The 19,293-nt window shown below is 37.4% G+C and overlaps 10 non-coding genes across 10 annotated transcripts; all 10 read right to left on the bottom strand.

Moving 5' to 3' along the window:
- Positions 1-6,552: 6,552 nt before the first annotated feature.
- LOC115517450 lies at positions 6,553-6,628 on the bottom strand. The gene has a single exon (XR_003969899.1). It is a non-coding gene; the product is annotated as a small nucleolar RNA SNORD113/SNORD114 family (small nucleolar RNA).
- Positions 6,629-7,521: 893 nt separating this feature from the next.
- On the bottom strand, positions 7,522-7,596 carry LOC115517452. The gene has a single exon (XR_003969901.1). It is a non-coding gene; the product is annotated as a small nucleolar RNA SNORD113/SNORD114 family (small nucleolar RNA).
- A 1,200-nt stretch (positions 7,597-8,796) lies between these two features.
- On the bottom strand, positions 8,797-8,868 carry LOC115517462. Its single transcript, XR_003969911.1, has one exon. It is a non-coding gene; the product is annotated as a small nucleolar RNA SNORD113/SNORD114 family (small nucleolar RNA).
- A 2,018-nt stretch (positions 8,869-10,886) lies between these two features.
- Positions 10,887-10,959, bottom strand: LOC115517478. Its single transcript, XR_003969924.1, has one exon. It is a non-coding gene; the product is annotated as a small nucleolar RNA SNORD113/SNORD114 family (small nucleolar RNA).
- Positions 10,960-11,674: 715 nt separating this feature from the next.
- LOC115517458 lies at positions 11,675-11,746 on the bottom strand. The gene has a single exon (XR_003969907.1). It is a non-coding gene; the product is annotated as a small nucleolar RNA SNORD113/SNORD114 family (small nucleolar RNA).
- An 898-nt stretch (positions 11,747-12,644) lies between these two features.
- On the bottom strand, positions 12,645-12,718 carry LOC115517492. Its single transcript, XR_003969938.1, has one exon. It is a non-coding gene; the product is annotated as a small nucleolar RNA SNORD113/SNORD114 family (small nucleolar RNA).
- A 1,391-nt stretch (positions 12,719-14,109) lies between these two features.
- Positions 14,110-14,184, bottom strand: LOC115517474. Its single transcript, XR_003969921.1, has one exon. It is a non-coding gene; the product is annotated as a small nucleolar RNA SNORD113/SNORD114 family (small nucleolar RNA).
- Positions 14,185-15,292: 1,108 nt separating this feature from the next.
- Positions 15,293-15,364, bottom strand: LOC115517451. Its single transcript, XR_003969900.1, has one exon. It is a non-coding gene; the product is annotated as a small nucleolar RNA SNORD113/SNORD114 family (small nucleolar RNA).
- A 1,413-nt stretch (positions 15,365-16,777) lies between these two features.
- On the bottom strand, positions 16,778-16,852 carry LOC115517488. Its single transcript, XR_003969934.1, has one exon. It is a non-coding gene; the product is annotated as a small nucleolar RNA SNORD113/SNORD114 family (small nucleolar RNA).
- A 916-nt stretch (positions 16,853-17,768) lies between these two features.
- LOC115517453 lies at positions 17,769-17,840 on the bottom strand. Its single transcript, XR_003969902.1, has one exon. It is a non-coding gene; the product is annotated as a small nucleolar RNA SNORD113/SNORD114 family (small nucleolar RNA).
- Positions 17,841-19,293: the final 1,453 nt, after the last annotated feature.

Here is a 19,293-nt window from a genome sequence, read left to right as displayed (position 1 = left end):
ACCAGGAGTGAGAGATGGAATCCAGGGTCAGGAACAGGCAAGACAGGAGAGGAGGGGGAGTGGTCAGTGTCAGCCATAGAGTGGGTATAAAATTATAACACATAATTGTAGGAGGGAGGAATGATGCAATACAGGGAGGGGGCAGTGGAGGGGGGGCGGTCTTGGGCAAATACCCACAGAGGGCAAAGATGTTGCCAACTTACTTTTCTCGTCATCTGTCCCTGGCAGAACGGCATGTTATGCTGTCTTAAAGGTGCATAGTCTGGACCCATCCCATCCAAACTGGCATTGTTCTAGAACTTCGTCGAACTCGCCATTCTTCTTGGACAGGGGAATCTGCGTATTACGTGGGTGTCATTTGGGAACTTTCTAAAGAAGTGCAATTGAAACCATCAATTACAGCTACTTCGGGTAAGTTTCGAAGCATTTATTCCCTCCCAGGTCCCACAGTATGGGCCTTCTAACACGCTCTTGCTAGACAAGGTTAATTCCCGTAACAATTGTTATCTTCGTGGAAGACGTGGAGCTGAGGCTCGAGGTCCAGAGGCCCTTCACGTCTAACCCACAACAACCACAAGAGGAACTCGGTTTCCTTGCAAAGGCAAAGAGCAGGCCCACTTGCTGGAGGCATAAAAACAAGACCAGGTTATTTTTGACCTCCTGTCTTGGCAGAGGCAAGGGCAACTTTCGGGAAGACCCAGGGCTCCCACTCCACCATGCCAAGCCAACGTTGCCCAAGGATGGGCCAGTGTCCAGGGCAGTCAGAACTGCCAGTATCCTGTCTGTCTGGCACCGAACACTAGAAGCTGGCCTCAAGGGAGAATCTGGACCTGCGTCGGAGAACGCCGCGGGCCATCTGACACAGCACACCTCCCCGCGGGACGGTTCCCAGACCGTTCTGAGAAGGGCCAGCCTGGTTCCACAAAAGCACATGTATTTTTAGTTATTCATTAATTCGTTCGGCAATAATTGACTGGGCGCCTCCCAGGCTCGGGGCTGGGCAGGCGCTGGGATGCAGAGTGGAATCTGACCCGGTTCCTGGCTCTCGCAGGGCACATGGGCTTAGCGATAACACGTAAACAAATACCCATGATAGAGTAGAATGGGTGCTCCGGTGGAGCATTTACAAAGTGGCGTGAGGTTGGGGTGTGGCTAGCTCTCTCCTGAGTGGTCAGGGAAGGGATCCCAGTGTGACTTCATTCACTCATTGCCTCACACACGGATCACTGACTCACTCACCCATTTACTGACCCATTTGTTTATTCGCTCATTCATTCAGAGCAGTTAAGCTGTTCTTGGACTGCACTCCCATTCATTGACTCATTTACTCACTCACTAATTCGTTATTTTATTCACGCACTCTACTATATGCATCCCTCCATCCACTGGCTTATTCGTCTGCTCGTTAACTTGTCTCATTCATGGACTTATTTATCTATTAATTTGTTAAATTCTCCCACTTTTTCCTTCTTTCATCAATGTGTTCATTTCTTCACTCACTCAGTTTTTGGCTTACTAATCAATTAATGCATTTGGCTCCTCATTCACTCAGTGACTCGCTGGTTCATTCATTCCCTCATCACTAATTAACTTTCAATTCTCTTTGAAATTCAATTCACAAACTCATTCAGGGACTCACTTACCTATTCTTTTGTCTATTTGTGCACCCATCTTTCACTTGTTGACTCCTTGAGCTACTAGTCTTTCATTCATTCGCCCACTGACTTATTTATTCATCACTCATTCTCCTTTTGACATTCTTCCTTACACATCATCTCATCCACTCATTGATTCGATAATTACTTCATCATACATGTACGCACGTATGCATTTGGTTAAGTGGACGTGTCAACTCATTGTCAATTTGTTAACACGTGTGCATACTCAACATTTGCATCAATATGTTTTCCTTTGTTTACTCAAAGACTCCTTCATTCACTAACTCACTGCTTCATCCAGTCATTCACCATTTATGCAATTTGTCATTCCACAAAGGTCTATTACTCGTGCTCTGTGAGCTAGGCATAATGGGCAGTGCAGAGGACAAGGGGGTTACGACCCCTAACTTCACGGAGCTTACAGCCTAGCGAGATTTTCATTGGCCCAAGCGTCATCTCTTTGTAAAGCATCTGATACTTAAGATTGAGCCAAGGGCCCACCTTCTGTGCTTCTGGAAAGTCCTTGCCCATTATATTGAATTGTTGCATTTATAGGTTGGTCTCTACCTAGTCCCAAAGAGCTACGTGACAGCTGGAACTAGACTGGATTCAGATACAAATGCCACGACCAGCACACAGACTCACATGGATTTGGGTCAAGGTTGAGCTGAAATTAATACCTCATAAGTTATTTTAGCACTGTCTTAGACACTAAGTCCCAAAACATTTTAGAATAGGGAATTCTTGGGGCGCCTGGGTGGCTCAGTCGGTTAGGTGTCCGACTTCGGCTCAGGTCATGATCTCACGGTTTGTGGGTTCGAACCCCGAGTCAGGCTCTGTGCTGACAGCTCTGAGCCTGGAGCCTGCTTTGGATTCCGTGTCTCCCTCTCTCTCTGCCCCTCCCCACCTCGTTCTCTGTCTCTCTCTCAAAAATAAACAAGTGTTAAAAAAATTTTTTTAATAGGATAGAAATTCCCGCCACCACCTCCACATATATGAGGTGATAAGTATTTGCGAGATAGAGAAAAGAAATAATCTAGGGAAGTAGAAAAAATATCTCAATTATTTCAGTACAACAGGCAGAGTTAGTACCACCTACTACATGCTACTAAAACAAAGATAAAAAAGGTAAATGCTTTAGTTCATAAATGTCAGTGGTGCAAAACTGCAATGACCTTAATCCTTCTTTCAAATCACATTTTCATCACTGGTCCAGGATTCTGCCTCCTTCAATTCAGGTTTTCAAACACCAATTTACGAAACAACTACAGCAGCCACAACAGTAACACTAACATCCAGGGACCCAACAAAGTACAAGAATGAAAACAATGAATATTTTAACAACTGTACCTGTCCTCATTATACACAGAGAGAAAGAGTAAATCTTTGCCATTACATAGGTCTCAGAGAAGCAAAATGGGGTTGATCCTAATTCTTGTTTCATAACATTCTAGCATTGGGACACGCTTTGCCACTCTAATTGTCTTTACATATGGATTTTTCCTTGTTTATTAATTTAGTCAGTTACTCCTTTTCAAAGGAAAAGTCAACAGCACAGAATTTATTTCCAACCAAGAGGGGGGATTTTTTACAAGCAAGTTTCTCTATGGGCTCCTAAAGCAGAGTGCTGAAATAACCGACCCAAGTGAAACAAATCTTTGTGTTGGGAATCCTCACATCATTCGTCAAGAGTGACCGTTGTAATTTCACTAGCATATTTACATTTAATTTGCTTAATTATGGGTTATTTTAATACAATACAATACAATACAATAAATAAAATGAAATAAAATAAAATAAAATAAATGAAATGAAATGAAATGAAATAAAATAAAATAAATAAAATAAAATGAAATGAAATGAAATAAAAATAAAATAAAATAAAATAAAATAAAATAAAATAAAATAAAATAAAATAAACAAGGAAAACACAACCAATCCAAGGACAAGACCTTTGACTATGACTAGAGTGTGTCTATAATCTTCTTAAGCTGAGAGGGAGCAATCGATTTTTTGAATGGAAATCTGTTTTTGTTTTTGTTTTTTTATTTTTGCAAAATGAATAAAGCACGACCTTGTCAGGACAAATTCTTATCATCAGTCCATACAAGGTCTTCTTTGATTTCATGTTATGGTTGCATGAAGCCATTTATTCTTTTTGAAAATAGTATGTCATCATCCATGAACAAAATGACCAAGCCAAGAATAAAAACTTAATCTGCTACTTACCCTAATCTATGCTTTCTTTGGCCACATCAGTAAGTCAGGATCCTCACCATTAAGTGTAATGACAAAAGCAGCCAATGTGTGGCCATTCTCGGCACAAAGCAGATGTAATAAAGAATAAAATATAGTCATCATTGGTTCATTCTTGGCACTCACTCATTCAGTTAGCCATTTCTTTCATTTCAACTTTTTTTTTCCTTCACGAAACAAACACATAGAAACCCACTGCAAATAGACAGCAGAACATCGACTCATAAACTCCCTCTACCTAGCGGCTTCTTACACAAAGTGGTAACAACCTTAATCTATGGTTTTTTTTTTTTCTTACTTGACCAAAGTATTTCAGAACTGAATACAGAATATTTCCCGTTTTATAACATATCCTCTAAATTGGTCCATGTTTTGACCTAATTTTCTTTACCTTTGAGTATATTTGCTTATTGATACATTCATTTATTCACTAATAATATAAAGTCAAATCCATGAACCTTTCTCAACTAGATTCTTGACCTTTCCTGAGACCACTCCCCAAAAGTCCTACACTAGTTCGCTTTGTGAGTGCTGGACCTCCGTGGTTCAAAAAATGATTGATCATAATTTTTATTCAGAGGCATTCCATTCACATCATTGGTGCAGGTGCAATCCTTCGGCATTTAACTTTTAGAGATTACACTGAACCATTGTCAGGTGTTACAGAGGCCAACCATGAACCCACCATCCTGCTCAACAACTAGAATATCGACTCTCGAAATGAGTATCCGCCTAGATCTTTATCAAGAGGGAAATGTTTAAATCATCAGTGGGACTGAATAAATTAAAAAAAAATCAGTGGAACAAACATAAAATGAGACTTTGAGTTTTGAAATGAATGAAAAAAGCAAAGTTCTTTACTTGTCCTTCATTTGTGCTAATTTGGATTAATTATCCAAACTGTGGTTCATAACATATTCACATTACTGGCCTACGCACGACTTTCTGGAAGTTATTTACATTTATTTTGGGCCGCCTGGGTGGCTCAGTTGGTTAAGCGTCCGACTCTTGATATTCTGCTCAGGTCATGATCTCACGGTTTGTGAGTTCAAACCCCATGTCCTGTCAGTGCAGAGCGTGTTTGGGATTCTGTCTCTCTGACTCTCTCTCTCTCTCTCTCTCTCTCTCTCTCTCTCTCTCTCTCAAAATAAATAAGTAAACTAAAAAAAGAAAAGGAACTAGGAGTGGCAGGCAGTTTACTCTGGGTCCCATACCTTCAGAGCTAAAAGATTAGAACTCCTTTTTTAAAAGGATGTGTTGTGCTAAATCAGATATATCATGAACCTTGGTTTGTGACACAATCTCATCGCTGGTCCTCATGTGGCTTTCTTTGATTATATTCCATACTATTTATTTATTTATTTATTTATTTATTTATTTACATCCATGTTAGTTAGCGTATAGGGCAATAATGATTTCAGGAGTAAATTCCAGCGATCATCCCCTACATATAACACCCAGGGCTCATCCCCACAAGTTATATTCCATACTTTTCACTCACGCAGACAACTCTGAATACCCTATATAGACAACCCCCGTTGTTTGTATAGACAAAAACAAGAATTTGGAGTATTACTCACATTGAAGCATCAAGGTCCTGATCATTACAGAATGATTATCGGCTTAAGTGTATCCATTCCGTAAAGTAGAAAGTAGATGGAAAAAAAGGGGGAAATGAATATGAACTATTTTATTTTTTAAGTTTTTATTTCAATTCCGATTAATTAACATACAGTGTAATATTAGTTTCAGGTGTACAATGTATTGATTCAACACCTTCCATACAGGGGTCCAGACATGTATCATTCGTCATCCTTGACTCTTACACTACCAGGCACCATCAATGGCCCAAGCTTGTGAATTCTTTTCCTTTATATTTTGTCTATTGACTTATTCATTAATTCACTACTTACTCATGAAGAAATATACATGAATCCAAAAAACCCAGAATAAGAGCCTCGATATCCCTAATACCTATCTATGGAATCGTTTCCCACAGACGTTAGATCTGTTTCTGAAATCGGTCTCTGTGTTTCACGTATGGACATCTCAACATAATGTTTTGTACCAGTCCCGTGTTTATTACTGGGTCATGTTTGGCCTCTGATTCTATTTCCTACTTCTTAAAAATGCCTTGACCACTCTTAAAAATTGCCCAAACCAAGACAAAAAGTTCGACTGCTACTCACACACAAGGGTCTCCGTTCTCCAAAGACACCAATGAGTTCGGGGCCATGACAGAATGCCAAAATTGGCATGGCCGTGCCCATTCTGAGGAGTATAAGAACAAGTGGAAAATCAAGTTTGAGATCTTCTATCCATTGGTCCTTTGTATTCTGCTTTCATTCCCCCAGGCATTTCATATTTACTCATTTACGGTGTTTTTGCTTACTTGTCTCTTTATTATCCACTCCAGACTATATTAATAGTATTGCTTTCCTTACTACGTCTTCTCATACTTTGGAATACACCTCACTCTTTCATGGTTAATCATTTAAACATCTTGATTGAGCCCTCCATCGATTCTTTTATATTGATACAATCATAATCCATGAGCCATAAAATTAGAAGCAAAAGATTCTTACGTATCTCTCACATAGTATAGAATAGTATAAACTAGATTTCTGTTGTATTAGTGTTGGACCTCAGAGTTCCAGACATGGAATAGTCATCATCCATGACTCATACCGCCACCAGTAGTCATCATTGATCCAGACTTGGCCCTCATTGTAATTTGGGTCTACATGAATTTTATTAATTCATCAAGCCACTAATAATAATAAATAGCTGAAGTCATAAAATATGACAGTACGATCCTTAAATATCTGTCTATAGAATTATTACTCACGGAAATACATCTCTTTCATTGGTTTATTTCAGTGTTGCATATAAGGATTAACCAAAACAATGCTTCATATCAACCCCCTATTTATAACGGGGTCATGGTTAATCTTCCAAAATTATACTTCGCATTTTTAAAATGATACAGTGAATGCCTGAATGCCTTAAAAAAAAAGACTGAAACCAAGACAACAACCTTGACTACGACTTACATTGATCTCCATGCTCCTAATGCAGAGATGTAACTATGGAGTTCATGGCCGTGGAAGATGCTTACATCAGCTTGAGGGTATTCATTCTAAGGAGTGCAGAGCAGGGGCGGTAATAAAATAGGTTGAGACATTATCTGCATTGGTTCTTGAATTTTTTATTTAGTCAATCATTTGGGCAGTTATTTGGGATAACATTTTACCTTCACGTAAGTAAACAATATCAGTCTTGTCACTGACACAGAACACTGACTATCAGTAACACCACCCGTACCATCCTTAAAATGTAACACCCTTATGCCATTTATTTCCTAGTGAATATCAGTGTTTTGAATATATATCAACAATATTTCTTGCCTTACCATACATTTTTTATAATTGGATAATGCTTAACCTTATTCATCTGTATACATTTTTTATGTGTTTTCTTTTGGTCCAGTTATAATAATAGTTTGAAAATGCATGAACACAAAGATCAAGACAAAATCCTTGCATACTCCTGACATCTGTTTATAGAATTATTTCAAAAAGAGAAAATGGACCATATTTCTTTTGTGTTGGACCTCAGAGTTCCAGACACGTAATATTCATGGTATATGACTCATATGCCACTGGTCGTCATCATTGATCCAAGATTAATCCACGTCCTCTTCTTTCATTTCTACAATAATTATTAATTCATTAACTCACTAATTGTACTTTTAAACACCATGACTCACAAAACACTGAGAAAGAGCTCTAGTATCCTTAATCTGTATATAGAGTCATTCTCATATATCAGCATATGTCTTTCATTAATATCTTCAGTTTTTCATATATGCCTCCATCGATACAATGCTTCCCATCTATCCTGGGTTTATCACTAGGCTACAGGTGGCCTTGTCTGATTTTATTTCCAACTTTGTTACACAGTGAACACTCTTAAACAAACAAACAAACAAACAAAAAACCCAAACCAAGACAAGAACTTTATTACTCACACTGGTCTCTATGCTCCTAATAAATAGATGCAACCAGGAGCTCAGGACCATGGAAGATGCTTACATCAGTTCAAGCGAGTCCATTCTGAGGAGTACAGATCAGAACAGGTGATACAAAAATTATACCTTCTCTCCATTGTTGCTTGCTTTTCATCTTTAGTTCAGACGGTCATTTATGCGATCATTAATTCAAAGTATATTTCTTTCATTTTTCTCTTAAGAAACCACTTTTGAGCTCGCCACAGACCCAGAACATAAACATTGTCTATAACTTATACTGTCTATATTATCCCTAACCCAAGAGGTAACAGTCATAGGCACCTCATGTCTCATTGGACTTCAGGGTTTTCAAGATATATTAATAAGCATTTCTTGTTTGATCACGTATTTTTATAATTAGACACTGCTTCACTTCATTTATCTTTCTTTACTTCTTTCTTTCTCTCTTTTTTTTTTCAACTCACTTATCCAATTAAAATAATGGAATGGGGGCGCCTGGGTGGCTCAGTCGGTTAAGCATCCGACTTCAGCCCGGGTCACGATCTTGCGGTCCATGAGTTCGAGCCCCGCGTCGGGCTCTGGGCTGATGATGGCTCAGAGCCTGGAGCCTGCTTCCAATTCTGTGTCTCCCTCTCTCTCTGCCCCTCCCCCGTTCATTTTCTGTCCCTCTCTGTCCCAAAAATAAATAAACATTAAAAAAAAAAACAAAAAAAAAACTTTAAAATAATGGAATGAAAAACCATGAGCACAGAGCCCCCCCCCCCCCGCCAAAAAAAAAAAATCTTTGTATATTCCTGACATCTGCGTGTAGAATCCTTTTCAACAAAAGGAACGGACTAGATTTCTCTTCTATTGGACCTCAGAGTTCCAGACACGTATTCATCACATATGACTCATACGCCACCAGTGGTCGTCATCGATCCGTTATTGCCCTTCTTTTTCTTCATTTATTTCTATTTATTCACTAGTCATTACTTCACTAATAATAGTTTCTAATCATTACAATTCACAAAAACCCAAGAAGAGTTTTTATGTCCCAACTCTGTATAGAAAATCATTCTTACATCAATCTCTTTCAGTAATTAACCTCAGTTTTATGTACGTGCAATAATCAATATAAGGCACCACCTCAATATCACACTTACGACTACTCTACAGTCCACTATACAGTTTTCTTAATAATATGGTGACTACTCTTAAACAGACCACCCAAACCAAGAAACTTTGACTATTACTCACACTGGTCTCCATGCTCCTAACACACATATGCAACCATAGAGCTCATGACCATGAAAGATGTTAAATCAGCTCAGGTGTGTCCATTCTAAGGAGTACAGAGCAGAACAGGTGATTAGTTAACAACAAAAGAACAAAAAACAAAACAGATCTTATCTCTACTGACCCTTGAGTTCTGCATTTCAGTTACTCATTGATACATTTATTAATTTTTCATAAATATGTTTTTTCTCTTAACAAGAGGAATCATCTCTACCTTGGATATGATCGAGAACAAGAAAATTGACTCCTACTAAACAGTGTCTACATGATCTTTTTTAAATTATTTTTTATGTTTATTTATTTCCGAGACAGAGAGAGACAAAGCATGAGTGGGGGAGGGGCAGAGAAAGAGGGAGATACAGAATCCGAAGCAGGCTCCAGGCTCTGAGCTGTCAGCACAGGGCCCGACGCGGGGCTCGAACTCACAAACCGTGAGATCATGACCTGAGCCAAAGTCGGTTGCTCAACCGACTGAGCCACCCAGGCGCCCCAACATGATCTTAAATGAGAGACAACGTTCTTAATCCATCTATTTCTTTATGAACATCAGTGTTTTCAATTTTTATTAATAATATTTTTTGCCTCATTACATATGTTTATAATGGAAAATCACTTCATCCTCTTCTTTACTTATATATTTATATTTGTTTAATGGTTCTATCATGGATTCATTAGTAATAGTAAATCGAAATTTGTGAATCTAAAATAAGAACCTGGTATCTGTATATTCTTGACATCTGTCCAATGGATCATTTCAAACAGGAAACAGACTAGGTACACCACCAGTCATCATTACTGGGCCATTCTAGATCCTCACTCGCTTCATTTGTTTCACATTTGTCCTCAATTAAATCATTAATTCAGAGACATTATTCAAGAAAACATGAGCACGAGATCCTTGAATATCCTTAATGCTGTTCTATAGAATCCTTTCCCATATACACCATATTTTTTCCATCTCTTTGATTAATCAACAGGAAGAATGTTTCCTATTAAATCTATTATTGTGCCTTGGATAACTTTTTTATGATGCTTAATGCTTTTTAACAATGCCGGAAACACTCTTAAACAAATGATTAAAACCAAGCTAAGATCTTTGACTATTACTCACTTTGTTCTCTCTCCTGACAGAGACAACACAATTTTAAGCACGGCAGAAGCTAAAATCAGATCAGTGCGTCCATTCTGAAGAGTACCAAGAAGACACAATGATTTTTACAAAATGAGACACTGTCCCCACCGACCCACAATTTTCATCTTTCATGTCCTTAGTCATTTAAGCGTTTATTAATTTGTGGTAATATTTATTTTCCTCTCAATACAACAAACCTCAAGCTCACAACTGACTCAGGGTGATGCCGACTACTACCTATCACCATGCATGTCACAATTACTCAAATATGTAATACACTTGGCCCATTTATTATCCATTCCAGTGAATATTAATATTCATTTCCCTGACTATATATTTTAGTAATGAACAATGCTTCATCCTCTTCACCTTTATTCATTTATACATTTGCTAATTTATGCTGCCATTGATTCTTTGGTACAGTTTTATAATTCATGAACACAAAGACCAAGAAAAAGATTATAGCCCTGCCTCTAGACCTCTGCCTATAGTATGACTGGAAATATGGGGAATAGACTAGGTTCCTTTCGGGTTGGCCCTCAGTGTTCCACACTCATTATTCATCATCCATGAGTCATACACCAGCAGTCATCATCACTGGTCCATGATTGGCTGTCTTTCTGTCCACTCTCATCTGCGCTTCTTTATTGACTAATTCATTAATAAAGAAATATGCAGACATCACACCAAAAAAGAAGATCCTTCAATATCCCTAACATTTATCAATAATATCATATATAAATAGACGAAATCCTTTTGATTAACTGAACTTAGTGTTTGTTTCTTTAGGGATTGATCATTTTAATGTTTCATATCAATCCAATACTGCACATTGGCATGGTTGGCCTTCTCTGTACCGCTTAAACCAAGAGAAGAATTTTGACTCTTACTCACATTGATCTCCATGCTCCTAACAGGGAGATGCCAACATAAACATGATGACTGTGGGTTAATCCTTAAATCAGCTCAAGGGTGTCCATTCTGAGAGCAAAGAGCAGAGCAGATGACAAAAAATCAAGATGTTTATCCATTGATTCATAGATTATACCATTCATTTATGTAGTCGTTCAGGTATTTACTATGTTAATATATTTCTTCTTAATAAATCAAATGTCAAATGTGAAAGTGACTCACACAACAACTGACTGTAACTTATAATGTTCTATTACCACCTTTGCATCAGAGACAAAACACACTTGACAAAATGGTCCATTTGCTGTCAATTCCAAATCATAATGATGCGATTTTTCTTTGCACATTCCTGATGTCCAGTTTGAAGGGTCGATTCAAATAGAGGTACTGAACTAGATTTCTTTCATATGGGACCTCAGAGTTCCAGACACGTATTCATCATATATGACTCATACGCCATCACTGGTCATCATCGATCCAATGTTGTCCCTTATTTTCTTCATTCATTTCTATGGGTTTATTGATTATAGAATTATTTCACTAATAACAATTTTAAATGCTATCATTCATAAAAACACAAGAAGAGTCTTTGGGTCCATAGTCCATATATAGAACTATTCTCACATCCATATTTCTCATTATTACCTGTTTTTCTTATATACATCAATCAAAATAATGTTAACTATATCCCATATTTATTACTGTAACTGTATCCCATACTTACACAATTGTATACTTATGTTCTTTAAAAATTCTTTGCACTTTTATACAAATAACCTTAAAGTAGTATACTGAAACCAAGAAAATAACCTCAACCGTTACTCACATTAATTTCCGTCCTATTATAGAGAGGCAACCACAGAGCTCTTGACCATGGAAGATGCTAACTCAGCTCAAGTGCATCATTCTGAGGAATACAGAACAGAGTAATGGTAAAAAAAAAAAAAAAAAATGAGACCTAATCACCATTGATCCTTGCTTTCTGAGTTTTATTAATTAGGTATTTATTACTTCTTCTTAATGTGTATTTTTATCTTTACAAAGGAAAAACTCAATCTAAATATTGACCCAGAAAAACAAAATTCAGTCTTCCTCATCAGTGTCTATATGATCTTTAGCCATTTGGTCCATTAATTTCTTAATGATTATCAATGGTTTTAAAATTATTAATGATACCTTTTGTCTCACCACATATATTCATAACTGGACCGGGCTTTACTTTCTCCACTTACATTTCTTTAATAGTTCTATCATTATTCCATTAATAATAACGAATCTAAGTCTATGAAATGAGTACAAGAATACAATCTTTGTGTATTCCTGACATCTCTTCATAGAGCCGGTTTCAGCAGAAGAAGGAGAGTGATTATGTCCCACATGAGACCTCAGGGTTCCAGACACATATTTTCATCATCCTTGACTCCTATGCTTCCAGCCATCCTCACTGATCCCTGCCTGAGTCTATTCTTCTTTGTTCATGTCTACATTTGTATCAATTAAATTATGAATTTGTTTATGATAATAAAAATAATACATGTCATCAAAACACAAGAACAGATTCTTGAATATCCCTACCATCAGTTTACAGAATCATTTCCCACAGACTATACTTCTTTCATTAATAGACCTCATTCCTGTATGTTATAAATCAACATAATGTTTTATATCTTATTTATCATAGGTCATCATAAACCTTTAAATTAATTTAATAATTGTCAATAATACCATAAAGACCCTTAAACCAATGACCAAATCCAAGATGACAACGTTGGCCATTACTCACTTTGGTCTCTTTCCTTACACAGAGGCACCATGACTGTTTTGATGACTGCAGATGCTGAAATCGCTTCCAGCACCCAGTCCAAGCAGATTAAAATGTCGAGACTTTCTCTCCATTGATTCATAGGTTCCACTATTTGTTTGCATAGTCACTTGGGCATGTATTAATTTGTGGTAATATTTATTTTTCTCTTAATAAATTCAATCTCAAAGTTCTAACTGACTCTATTAACACTGTCTTGCCATTCTCGCTCAAAACATATACATATTTGATCATTTTATTTTCCATTCCAATTATATTTCCTTATTATATATCTTAACCGTAAATCGTATTCAACCCTCTTTATATTTGCTCATTTACATTTTTATTTATCCTACTATCGATTTTTTTTTCTACTGAAGTACAGTTGACACGCAATGTTACTTTAGTTTCAGGTATACAACATAGTGTTTCGATAACTCTCTACAACTCTATATATGTAACACTGTGCTCACCACAATGGGAGATACCACCAGTCACCATCCAATGCCATTACAATACTGTGTACGTTGCCTGTGTTCCCTACACTGTACCTCCTGGGACTTATTCATTCCATAACTGGAAGCCTGTACCTCCCTCTCCCCTTTCCCCTCAACCCCTTCCCTTAGCCCCCTCCCCTCTGGCAACCACCAGTTTGGTCTCTATATTTCCACCATTTATTTTTTATAATAATACTTTTATTTTTTTTTTAATTTTTTTTAACATTTATTTATTTTTGAGACAGAGAGAGAGACAGAGCATGAACAGGGGAGGGGCAGAGAGAGAGGGAGACACAGAATCTGAAACAGGCTCCAGGCTCTGAGCTGTCAGCACAGAGCCCGACGCGGGGCTCGAACTCACGGACCGTGAGATCATGACCTGAGCCGAAGTCGGACACTTAACCGACCGAGCCACCCAGGCGCCCCTATAATAATACTTTTAAATATTCATGTACACAAAGGCCAGGAACATGATCCTCGCATATGCCTGACATCTCTCTAGAGGATCACTTCAAATGGGGAGAAAGGACTAGATTTCTTCTGTGCTGGACCTCAGAGTTCCAGACATGGAGGGTTCATCATCCAAGACTCCTATGCCTCCACTTGTTATCATTTATCCAGGGATATCCCTGATTATCTTCGATCATGTCTACGTGTTTTTATTAATTCAATTCACTATTAATAATAAAATAAGGGGGCGCCTGGGTGGCTCAGTCGGTTGAGCTTCCGACTTCAGCTCAGGTCATGATCTCACGGCTCATGGGTTTGAGCCCCACATCAGGCTCTTTGCCAACGGCTCAGAGCCTGGAGCCCGCTTCGGATTCTGTGTCTCCCTCTCTCTCTGCCCCTCCCCTGCTCGTGCTCTGTCTCTCTCTCTCTCTCAAAAATAAACTAAACATTAAAATAATAATAATAATAATGAGTACCTAGGAGGTCAAAAATTTGAAACTAGACCCTTGAATATCTCTAATATCTGTGTATAGAATTGCTTCACGCAGACATATATTTCCTCAATGCCCTCAAAATTTCCGAGTTAATATACTGCTTCCTATTAATATCATTTTTCTTTTTAACATGTTTGGAAATTACTGATCATATTTCACACTTTTTAATAATGCGAAGACATTTTTTTTTAAACCACAAAACCAAGAAAAGAATTCTGACGATTGCTCACGTTTTGTTCTGTGCTCTTCACACACAGATGCATCCATAGGGCTCGTGACTATGGAGGAATGTCTAAATCAGCCGAGTGGGACCATTCTAAGGTGGACAAGACAAAGCAGATGATGATAAAAGATGGAGACCTTGTGTTCATTCATCCCTGTGTCCATCTTTCATTCAGTCATGGAGGCAGGTAGTGATTTGGGATAATGTATGTTTTATATTTTTTCTGAAGTGAATGAACAATACTGATCTTGCCCCTGACAGGAAACTCTTACTTTCAAATATCTAATTGTCACAAAATAGATGTGTATGTACCTTTCATAATAGATCTTTGTTTTCAATATGTAGTAATAGCATTTCTTGCCAAGCCACACATTTTATTAATTGGACAAAGTTCCATTACCTTCATCTTTATTTATACATATGCTTATTGATGATTTAATTGAACTAATTATAAAAATAGAAGTGCATGAATGTAAAGGCCAAAAGAAGTTGCTTGTGTATTCCTGACATGTGTCTATAGGATCCCTCGAAACAGGGGCAATGGGCCAGAATCCATCCGTGTTGGACATCAGAGTTCCAGACACATATTCATCATGGATGACTCATATGCCATCAGTGGTCATCATTGATCCAGTGTTGTCCCTATTCGTTCATTTCTACAGTGTTTCTTGGCTAATTCATTAATTCACTAATTCTTTTGAAACCCAGTTATCACCAAAGACAGCCCTGAAGTCCCTATTCTGTACATAGAAATGTTTCCATGTCTATATATCGCTTTCTTTAAATATCCTATGTTTTTACATTTCACATCATTTCAACGTTTATACGCAGGGCTACAGCTGACCATCTTTATTCAATATGGCACTTTTCAAAAACACAGTGAACACCCTGCAAAAAAAAAAACAACTCACTGAAAGCCAGACAAGAACTCCGACTCTTACGCACATCGGTCCCTCTGCCACCGGGTCGTGCTACTTGAATCAGGTCAAGTGTGTCCATTCTGAGAAGAACAAAGCATAACTGATTTAAAAAAAAAGTTACATTTTTATTCCCATTGATCCTATATTTCCACATTTTTTTACCCACTCACTTAGGAATTTATAATGATTCCTTGTGTAAATACTTTCATCTTAACAAAATAAACAGCAGCAAACTTGAAATAGATCCACAACAAAAAACTGACTCTTAACTACCTGTGCTAACATGATCCTTGGTCAAACAGGTGACACTCCTAATCCATCTATATTCCTTAACGAGTTTCAGTGTTTTCAATTGTGTTAATAATATCTCATGCCTGCCCACATATGTTCATAGTTGAACAATGCTTCACCCTTTCTTATTTATTATTTGTATTTCTTTCATAGTCCTACAATTTGTCCATTAACAATAATAAATCAAAGGCTATCAGCCAAGTTCCTATATTGGACATAAACCTAACATCTGTCGATAGGATTAAACAAACAGAATACACTACGTATTATACTGGACCTCGGAATCCAGACACGTAGTATTCATTGTCCAATGAATGTGTGGCTCATCCACCACCATTCACCATCACTGTTCATGATTAGGCCTCTTTCTTGTTATTCTCATAAACATTTGCTTATGGCTTCACAAAATTCATAAATACACAGAATTGAAAACACATAAATACAAGATCCCTTAACAGCCTTTATCTCTCCAAACTTTTCCAGAGACTAACTCTTTGTTTCAAAAGCTGACCTCAAGATTTACATTAATGGATTCATCAACTTAATGTGCCGTATCAATCTGGTATTTAACACTGGTGTATTTTGCCTTCTTTGACTGTATTTAATATTTGGAATAACACAGGGAATACCCTTAAAGAAACCACCTAAGCACAAGCATTGACATTACTCACCCTGGTCTCCAATGTTCCTAACAACATAGATGCAACTGGAGACCGCATGCCTCGGAAGAGGCTTACATCGGCTCAAGTGGGTCCATTCTGAGGAGTACAGATCAGAGCAGATAACAATAAAGTGAGGAACTCTTTGCATGGAAAAAACTCACATTTCTTTTCTGTTGGACCTCGGGGTTCCACACACACATCCTTCATCACGCATGACTCCTACCCTGGCAGTTATCATCACTGATCCAAGGAGCACCACTGTCTCTCCATTTAGTTCTACATTGTTTATTGATTAATTCAGTAATTCACTAATTATAATTTTGAAACTGTAGTATTAAAAACAAGGCCTTGCTATCCCTCCTATGTGACTAGAATCATTCTCACAACAAAAGATCTCTGTCATTAACTATCATCAGCTTCTCACGTATGTATTAATCAAAGTAATACTTCATACTAATCCCGTAATCGTTACCAGGATACAGTTCACATGCTTTGATTATATTTCATACCTTTTACCAATACAGTGAATATCCTCAAACAAAACCGAGGAACAAAGATAAGAACTTTGATGATGACTCACGTTGGTCTCCAGACTCCTGTAACAGAGCTGCAACCCTAGATAGAGCTCGTGATCAGGGAAGAATCCTTAAATCTGGTGCAACGTGTCTGTTCTGAGGAGTACGGGGCAGGGCAGATGATAAAAACGTGTGAGACATTCTCTCCAGTGATTGTTGCTTTTCACTTTTCATTTAGTAAAGCACTTAGGCCAGCATTAATTTGGTATAAATACTTTTTTCTCTTCAGAAAACAAACAAGTGTGATTTTACCACTGACCCAGAATCTGAACATTGTCTATGACTTCTACTATCTATGGCATCATTAGTCATTCCGGGAAAGGTCATGTACCATTTACTTCAAATGAGCCCCAGGGTTTTCACAGTGCATTAATAGTATTTCTTGCATAATCACATATTTTTATAATTGGACAATGCATCACTCCATTCATATTAATTGATAGATTTATTTATAGATTCTCTCATTTATCCAATTATAATAATAGCATGAAAATGCATGAACTATAAGACCAAAATGAGATCCTTGTATATTCCTGACATGTGTCTAGAGGACCCCTTCAAAATACGGGAATGGACTAAATTTCTTCTGTTGGACCTCAGAGTTCCAGACACGCATTTATCATGAATGACTCATATGCCACCAGTGGTCATCATCGATCCAATATTCTCCCTCTTTGCCTTCAATCATTTCTATTTGTCTAATGATTAAATTATTCATTCACTACTAACAATTTCTAAACACTGTGATTCACCAAACCCCAAAGAGAATTATTATATTCTTAATCTGTACATAGATTATTCCCATATCAGTGTATCTCTTTCATTAATTATCCTCAGTTTTCCACAGGTGGGTTAATTAATATAATTTTCATATAGCCCATACTTATCACTGAAATACACTGCCTTCTTTAATTATATTTTGTCCTTTTGAAAAGGACAGTGAATTACCGTTGAAAAAAAACCCACGTAACCAAGAAAAGAACTTCAACTGTAACTCACATGACTCTGCATCCCCCAACTATACAGAGGCAACCACAGAGCTGGTGCCCATGAAGATATGAAATTAGCCCAAATGCACCCATTCTGAGAACAGAGCAGAGCAAGTGATGAAAAAAATTGAGATTGAACTGCCATTGATACTTGCTATTAATTTCCTAGACTCAGGATTTAGATATTTAATTTTTATCATTATATATAAAATATATATTTTAGGGGCTCCTGGGTGGCTCAATTGGTTTAAGCATCCAACTTCAGATCGGGTCATGATCTCACAGTTCGTGAGTTCAAGCGCCATTTCGGGCTCTGTGCTGACAGCTCAGAGCTTGGAGCCTGCGTTGGATTCTGTGTCTCCCTCTCTCCCTGCCCTTCCTCCGCTTGTGTGTGTGTGTGTGTGTGTGTGTGTGTGTGTGCCCACACGCACATGCGCATCCACACAAGTGTGCTCTCTCTCTCAAAAATCAACATTTAAAAATAAATAAGTAAATGAATAAAATATATATTTTCAATGTAAATAAGGGGCGCCTGGGTGGCTCAGTCGGTTAAGCCGCCGACTTCGGCTCGGGTCATGATCTCGCGGTCCGTGGGTTCGAGCCCCACGTCGGGCTCTGTGCTGACAGCTCAGAGCCTGGAGCCTGTTTCAGATTCTGTGTCTCTCTCTCTCTGACCCTCCCCCGTTCATGCTCTGTCTCTCTCTGTCTCAAAAATAAACGTTAAAAACAAAAAATTTAAAAAAAATGTAAATAAAATTTTCTATAGTATACATAAATATATACTAAGATGTATATAAATAATAACATACATAACTATATAAATATATAGAATGCATAAATTGTTAAATATTTTCAAATATGGTTAAAAATATTTTCAATATGGTTATATATGTTACATATATAAAGTATAAAATATATAAATACATAAAATAAAATATATGAAAAAATAAAATATATTTTTACATATTTTGTTTTATGTATTTATATTTATAAAAACTAAATACATTTTATTTTTATGTATAAGATCTATATTTTATTATATATTATATATCATATATCATATATTATATATCTGTCCTAACGTAATGAAAAACTTAACCTTGAGACTGACAATACATTTCGTTG

This window comes from Lynx canadensis, chromosome B3 (genome assembly GCF_007474595.2).
Source record: "Lynx canadensis isolate LIC74 chromosome B3, mLynCan4.pri.v2, whole genome shotgun sequence".
Lineage (NCBI taxonomy): Eukaryota > Metazoa > Chordata > Mammalia > Carnivora > Felidae > Lynx > Lynx canadensis.
This window is presented reverse-complemented; position numbering and strand designations above follow the sequence as displayed.